Source organism: Mastomys coucha, unplaced genomic scaffold (assembly GCF_008632895.1).
Source record: "Mastomys coucha isolate ucsf_1 unplaced genomic scaffold, UCSF_Mcou_1 pScaffold22, whole genome shotgun sequence".
Classification (NCBI taxonomy): Eukaryota; Metazoa; Chordata; class Mammalia; order Rodentia; family Muridae; genus Mastomys; species Mastomys coucha.
The window spans coordinates 152966327-152974321 of NW_022196905.1; positions in this window are offsets into that span (position 1 = coordinate 152966327).

Consider the following 7995-nt stretch of genomic DNA (forward strand, 5'->3'; position numbering starts at 1 on the left):
ATTAAAAATATATTATATATTATATAATACATATATTATATATTGCATTATATATTATATAATGATATACAAATCATATGTAAATTATATTTATAATTTAATTTATAATTTAAAATGTATGTAAAAACAGCTATCAGTGAAGCAGTGGTATTGTCTGTAAACTGAGGTAAACCAATAATTTAGACACCAAAATAGATAGAAACACTGCAAGTGTTGAGAAAGTCACGATTCTTGGCTGTGTGCATTTCACTTGATCTAACGAGCAGACATATACAGTCTTGGGAACTTGTAGCCTGTGTGTTTTAAAAGCTATACTCGTTTTAGAATAATCACCATGGTATCTGGTAAGGCTTTCCATCAACCCCATTCACAGGTATCAGGTAACTTACTCTCTTAAGTTAGCAAAGAACATGCTGGGGAACATCACAAATGACATCCTGACATAGAGACCAGAGGGTGCACATAGAACCTGGAGCCTCGGGTATGGAAGTTGCAGATGGGATGTAGTATGTGACTGACAATGAAGTTGTCAATTAGCACTTGACATATAAATTAACAATTAAAGGTCATTCCAAGGAAGTTCACTTGGAGGCTGTCTTAGTCAGGGTTTCTATTCCTGCACAAAACTTCATGACCAAGAAGCAACTTGGGGAGGAAAGAGTTTATTCACCTTACACTTTCCACATTGCTATTCATCACCAAAGGAAGTCAGGACAGGAACTCACACAGGGCAGGAACCTGGAGGCAGGAGCTGATGCAGAGGCCATCGAGGGATGTTATTTACTGGCTTGCTTTCCCTAACTTGCTCAACCTGCTCTCTTATAGAACCCAGGACTACCAGCCCAGAGATGGCACCACCCACAATGGGTCCTCCCCCCTTGATCACTAATTGAGAAAATGCCTTACAGCTGGATCTCATGGAAGCTCTTTTCTCTGTGATAACTAAGGCTTGTGTCAAGTTGTCACACAAAACCAGCCAGTCCAGAAGCTAAGATGTGAGGCTGTGAATGTGAATACATGCCCGTGTATCTTTAACGGGCGAATTGAATGTTCACCTCTCAGATGCACTGCTGTGTCCATAGTGATGTGGTTCTTTCTCATTTGCATTCTGAAGGATTGTCTTACACTGGACCAATCCTTTACTAAAGCACTCTACATTTCCCATTTATGTCACTCCTGCACATTAGAAGCCTACTGTTGAGTCAGAGCAGATCCTGTATCAGCAAGCACACAGAGCAGTAGGGGAATGTCAGCTGGTGGGCTGTCTGAGAGAGGATTGTGTAACTCACCCTCCTTCAAGCATCCTTAAAAATCACATTGAGATGCAGATTTGACCTGGAGCCTCACATTTTAAATGTTCCACAGAGCTAGTCTCAATAACATTCTGGCTTACCCGCACTCCACAGAAGTGAGTCACCAGAGAGGCATTCAAGGTAGTGTGAGGGCAGGCTGCCTACTTCCATTCACATTGGAGATACTGAGATACTGAGTGCTAAAACTGCAAACAAACACACCCCTTCCTCTGCATGCCCGACTTTATGTAACAGAGAGTAAACAAGCAGAGACCATCTCCAGAGAGTTCTGGGGTTGATGAACAAGAGCCTTCTGTTTACAAAGGGGTCACAAAGCTCCTGCATTTATCTCCACTGTTGAGCAAAACGTCTGAGTTAGAAAACATTTTTTTCCCTTTTGCGTGAGGTGTTTGTGCAGACCTGTAGCAATATGGCTAACCTTTGTTACATAAGGAGTACTAGACATTGCTGTACCTTGATGCCCAAGACATGGTAAAAGATGAAGAAGTATTCAAATGCAATCAAGAACTTTAATTAATTTAATTAATGGTCTATGGTACTTGCTGTAATACAACAAAGAATATTCGATTGTCCGCAATGATTTCTTTTTTACTATTTTCTAAACAAAATTATATGGAAAGCCTACCACGGTGACTCTTTAAGGTACAGTCTTCAGAATTTACAATGATTTTGTAAACAGTGTGTGCACCAAATCAATTGGTATTATGTGTTCATAAGCATGTGGACATACACAGAAAATCAAAGTTACCTGTGAAAAAGCATATACAGCCCATAAAGAGAACATTAACGTTTTTGCAAATGCAGGCAGCATCTTAACACATAAAGCAATATTATGTAATATATGCATAATTTATTTTTCACATTCAAACACAAAATAGACGTAATGAAAACAGAGAAGACAAGAGACACGAGAGATACAGAAAAGGGTAGCAAAACCGAATATAGTCCATGTGGATTGATCTCTTCAAATGAGAAGAGACGTGCTGAACTGGTGAAAGATGATCCCCGTGTACGATTCTACAGGAGACTGTGTCCAAATACACACCCGCACACCTGTTGTTAGAAGTGGAGAGTGTGTGAGGAGATTCAGGGAAAACAGGAACCAAAGCATCCTTACCTTGGCAACATTAGCATTACATAAGAGGCCAGAAGTTAGAAAAAGGTAAAAGAGGGCGTCACATAATGGTGGAACGGTTGGTCTGGAAAATTCACCACTGCAAATGTCTGTGCGCACAATGACTCCGCCTAAAGCCCAGGAGCAGATGCCAGCTGATTCAGAGATAAGAATAGCTCAACAGTAACAGCTGAAGACTTCAACACCCTGCTTTCAATAATAAGAAGAAGTAGACACCAGCTAGCAAAGAGCAGGCAGCTCCTTTGGGGATGTACAATAATGGGTAAGAACTAGACACCAGCTAACAAAGAGCAGGCAGACAATAAGGAAGCAGACCTCGATGAGTTATACAGAATTCATCACCTAACGAGGCCCACACGTTTTTCTGGCAGACAGGGAGCATTCTCCCAAAGCAGTCATATTTCAGGCCACAGAACAAGTCTCAATTGTTTCAAAAATTCTGAAGTCACAAAAAAAAAATGTCTCCATGAAGCATAAGGAAAACTGAAGAACCCCCCCACCACCACTTGTGGATTTAAACAACCCACTTGAAAAGTTTTATCTTTAGAGAGTAAAATACAATTACATAATTTCTTCTTTCCCCTTTCTCCCTCCAAACCCTTCCATATACCCCTCCTTGCTCTTTCATATTCGTGTCTTTTTTTTCATTAATTTTGTCATATATGTGCACATATGTGTATGAATATAACATACAATAACATGACATTGTTAGGTAAGTCACTGATACAAAAATTCAGAATGGTTTTTTAGTTGTCATTGACCAGAAGTACAAAATGCTAATATTAATAGTCCCTACTGTCACATAATATGTAAAAACTCTCATTTTGTAGCTACTTTGAAATTTGGTGACATCAGACTTAATCTAAAAGATCACATAGATTAAGCATATAGCTAACCTAATAAATCATAGTGAATCTGTCTGGTGCATATGTGTGTGTGTGTGTGGCAAGGTGGCCACTTAAAACCCAGTCTCATCAGAAGATATATTTCTGTGTCTCTGAAGTTGACTGTTTACTGGCAAGTGAGCTTAGAGGGCCAGATGGCCAAGGCCAAACAAGATCATTAGACAGTTCCTGTTAAAATTTTGGACAACAATTAACAGAAGCCAGCAGGACTTCCCCACTGCTGACCCTCTAAAGGGTAGATGAGCAGCAGCATATGTGTTTATTTATGTCAGCAGGCCATTTTAATTAACATGTCTGAGGTGTGCACACTCGCTGAGCTTATACAGTATATTACAATCGGCCCTTTCAAGACCCAGTTATAAAACTTAACTGCTACCGAAGTTGGAGGAAGACAATGTCAGGATGTCCAGTGATAGCACAGAGAGATCGGGTCTACAGAATTCCTATTATGCCTTTCTCTAACTCCTTGGGCTGCCAGCTGATCGCTCCTACCCAGCCTGGGACAGTTCACAACTGGACACTATCAGCACAAATGCAGAAATCAGCTGGAAGTAGTTAGACACAAGGTTAGTGTGTGTGGCAGTGACATACTGAGGATCAGCAGCAAGGCTACTCACTCACCCAAAAGATGAACAGTGTATACAATGCTTGGTCGACTTAGGGAATCTGCATATACTTTATTATGTATACATATGTTATATTTAAGATACATATATTACTATATGTATAGAATATCTAATAACATATATTGTTAATTATATTATATATTGTATTTACTATGAACTCAGTTATAATAATGATAATGCTGTTGTTGATGTTGATGATGATGGTGGTATTGTTTTTACCTAGGATTTAGTCTTTAAGTACCTGAGGTTTCTGATGCATGCAGTAACAGAAGGGAGTAAAACAATAAAGCTGTGTCTCAACCTCCATGTCCTTGGCTCTAGGAACTTCCAAAAGCATCATCTGCTGTGTGTTCAAGCCTTTCATTTGCAGAACTTCAGATGCAGATTCACATATGCTGATACAAACACGATCGGCCCTAGTAAGGAAAAATTAAAATACACTAATGCTCTTATTTATTTTGATTTATTTCAGAATATGTACATCATTTCATCATTTTATTTTGTATTTCTGAAAAGCATATTGGCACCTGATTTTCAGTTTGTGTACCTTTCTTCCATTAAAATGTTTACTAATTCTTTGAAAAATTCATACATTATATTTTGATCATATTCACCCTTCTTCCCCAACTCTCCCAGATCAATACCTCCTTCCATACCCACTCAACTTTGGGTCCTCATTTCCTTTTAACCCACCAAGTACAATTTGTGCTGCCAAAGTACTCTTAAATGTGGGACTATCTACTGGAGTATGAAGGGCTACACCTTTAGAGAAAACTAAACTCCCCCTGTTTCCAAAGCTATCAATTGTCATTAGCTCTCTAGTCAGGGGTGGGACTTTGTGCCTGTCTACACATGCTTCATGCTGGGGTTTTGTCTGGCTTGAACTTACCCATGTTTTATGTATGTTGTTATAGTCTCTGTGAGTTCATAGGCACAACTGCCCAGCTGTGCCTAGAAAATGAACTAAGTAATGTCTCTTTGTAGCCATTCACTACCTCTGGCTCTTACCAACCTTCTGCTCTCTCCTCAGCAATGATCCCTGGGCCCTGGCGGGAGGGGATGTGATACAGACATCTCATCTAGATCTGAGCACTCCCTATTCTCCTATTATCTACACTTTGACCAGATGTGGGTCTCTGTGTTAATTACCGTCTGCTGCAAAACAAAGCCTGTCTGATGAGGGTCTAATGATAAGTCATTAGGAGCTGGTCAACTAAAATGCTCATTTAGCCCAGTAAGAGAAGCAGGTGCTCTCCGAGGGTCTATGTCCCGTCTAGCCTCGCATTCTCGGCCCTGAGAATAGTACCAGGAAAAGGCTCCAACTTAGAAGACTTATCTTTGTATGTCTTTCTTTGAACAGATAAATAAGCAAATAAATTTGAAAGATTAATTTCAAATATATGAATTGATTTCATACACAATAAGTCAGGGTATGAAGGATAATAAAAGTTAAATTATTTTAGTTGTATTCATTTTGTGTGTGTGTGTGTGTGTGTGTGTGTGTGTGTAGTGCACGTGTGTGAGCACACACATGCACATGCATGTCCACATGTGTGTAACAGTGCACATGTGGAGGTCAGAGGAAAGCTTGCAAGAGTCAGTTCTCTCCTTATACTGTGATAAATACTTGTACACAATATGCCAGCAGCCCTCAACCTTCCTAACATGGTGACTTCTTAATACAGTTCCTCATGTGGTGACCCCCAACTATAAAAGAATTTCATTGCTGCTTCATAATTGTAATTTTACTACTGTTATGAATCATAATATAAACATTTGTGTTTTCCAATGGTCTTAGAGATCCACATGACAGGATTGTTCAACTCCCAAAGGGGTCACAACCCACAGGTTGAGAATCACTGCTCTAAACCATCTCATTGACCATCAGCCTCATTTTATAAAACCAAAAAATGTGTTTAACAACCCCAATGGCATGTGGGGAGATTCTGCCCCAGGGCCCAATTCCATTAGGGATGCTGTCCTGCCTTCCATGGCTGCCTTCTGAGTCTTCCATTGGCCATACCTCGGAGGGAGCCTGCAACCTCCCCATCTTCCAGATTCAGTATACACACTTTCTTGAAATAGTAGTTATTTCTATATCCTTAAATCATAAAGATGCATGATGCTGATTTTTAAATGATCCAACAATACTCCTAATATATAAAGTTAGTCCACAAACACATTTTGGTTAGACTATATAATAAGCTGTCTTCCTTGATCCCAGGAAGTGAATGCTTGCATGCTGAACCTCCATTGTATTCTTCAAACTCAGTGTGGAACATTGTATGGCTCTCCTTCACAAGGTAAAATATGAATAAAACCCCATTATTTACATTCCTTTTCTCCCCTCCCCTCCCTCCTCCAACTCTTTTCACAACTCCAACTCCCCTCAAATTCATGAACTTTACCTAGTGTGCTGTGGTTGCACTTGATTTATTTAATGCATTTGAGTCACTGTCACTGTCTTCAGACACACACCTGAAGAGGGAGGGCATCGGATCCCATTACAGATGGTTGTGAGCCACCGCGTGGTTGCTGGGAATTGAACTCAGGACCTCTGGAAGAGCAGCCAGTGCTCTTAACCGCTGAGCCATCTCTCTGACCACCCATGGTTACATTTGAAAGCCCAAGCTTGGTGCCTTACAGACTGTCTGGAGATGTCTCCATTGCATGATGAAGCAAGAGGCCTAGTCAAACAGCAAGCTACCAAATGAGCAAGAAAGAGACAAACAGACAGACAGAGCACAAGCTCCAGACATTGGGGGAAGGGGGTCTCAGGAACATGCCAGCACAGTGAGTTCACAGGCTCTGTGCTCTACCTTCCCATGTAGTCATTTGAGCAATGGTCTAACACTGGTCTTGATGGAGCAAAATTAGCAATATTATGACTTGCTCATATGTCCCACTTATCATAATCTCTCAACTTTGGGCAGCTTGGAACTTGCTTGTGATCTAAGAGTTAAGTAGGGCAAAATACTATTTTATCTTATATAATGGGTCCATATGCTAATGATGGCACATTAAGATAATTATACAGAGAACATATAACAAAGAGGTATCTGACACACTTTAAATACATTTAAATTTTTCTTAAATAAATGAAACCAATTAATTTTAACTGAATAAATATTTAAATACATATTTAAGACAATGCATCCTTCTGAAAGACAAATATAATCTTAGTAAATTGTGGTTTCTGAATGAAACTAAAGCTTTGCCAAATAGATCTAAACTTGTTTTCTTGAAATTACTTAATTATGCATGTGTATATTAAATATACTTATCTTGAAACAGATACATTATTTCCAGAATTTACCATTTTTGGCAGTTTGCTTCTTCTTTTCAGTGTTTATACTTCATATTTGACTAATAAGAAGCACCAAAGTGAGACAAAACAGAAATTTAGAAAATACTTTCATGAAAGTCTCTTATAGTTTGTTTGCACTTTCAAATAGGACATTATTGTAATGTAGAACCTCTGGCAGCACGGTGCTTAACCCACTTATAACATGCAGCAGGTGTCCCCTTGAATTAATTCTTATTGATTAGTCTTCTGAATGCTACCAGGTGTTTCCACTTCCTTTCACTTGATGCTGTGTTTGGAATGAGCTTTGGCTGTGTCAGCCAGGCCTGAGAACAAGACTTTGCGTGGGTTTGCTGAGATTATTTGGGGCTGAGGTGGTTGAAAACACAATTTTCTTTAAACTAACCATCTGTGGTTCAGATGCAGACTCACATACAACAAGGCATAAAGGAGAATTTTGGATGGCAGTGTGTTTACATTTGGAAAGGTGAAAGGGAACCAAAAAAATTCCAAGAATTCATCTTAAATGATTCGAACAACAAACAGCCTACTAAGTAGGGCCCAACATCTTCATCAGGGAAATTATCAACTGGATGAGGAGGATCGTTCCAGGTCCTTTCCGTTCAAAACATCGAGGGTTCTCATGCTTAATCGCATCATGCCAATGAAAACATGCTTCATGCAAACTTTGCCCACTGGATTCAGGCATTGC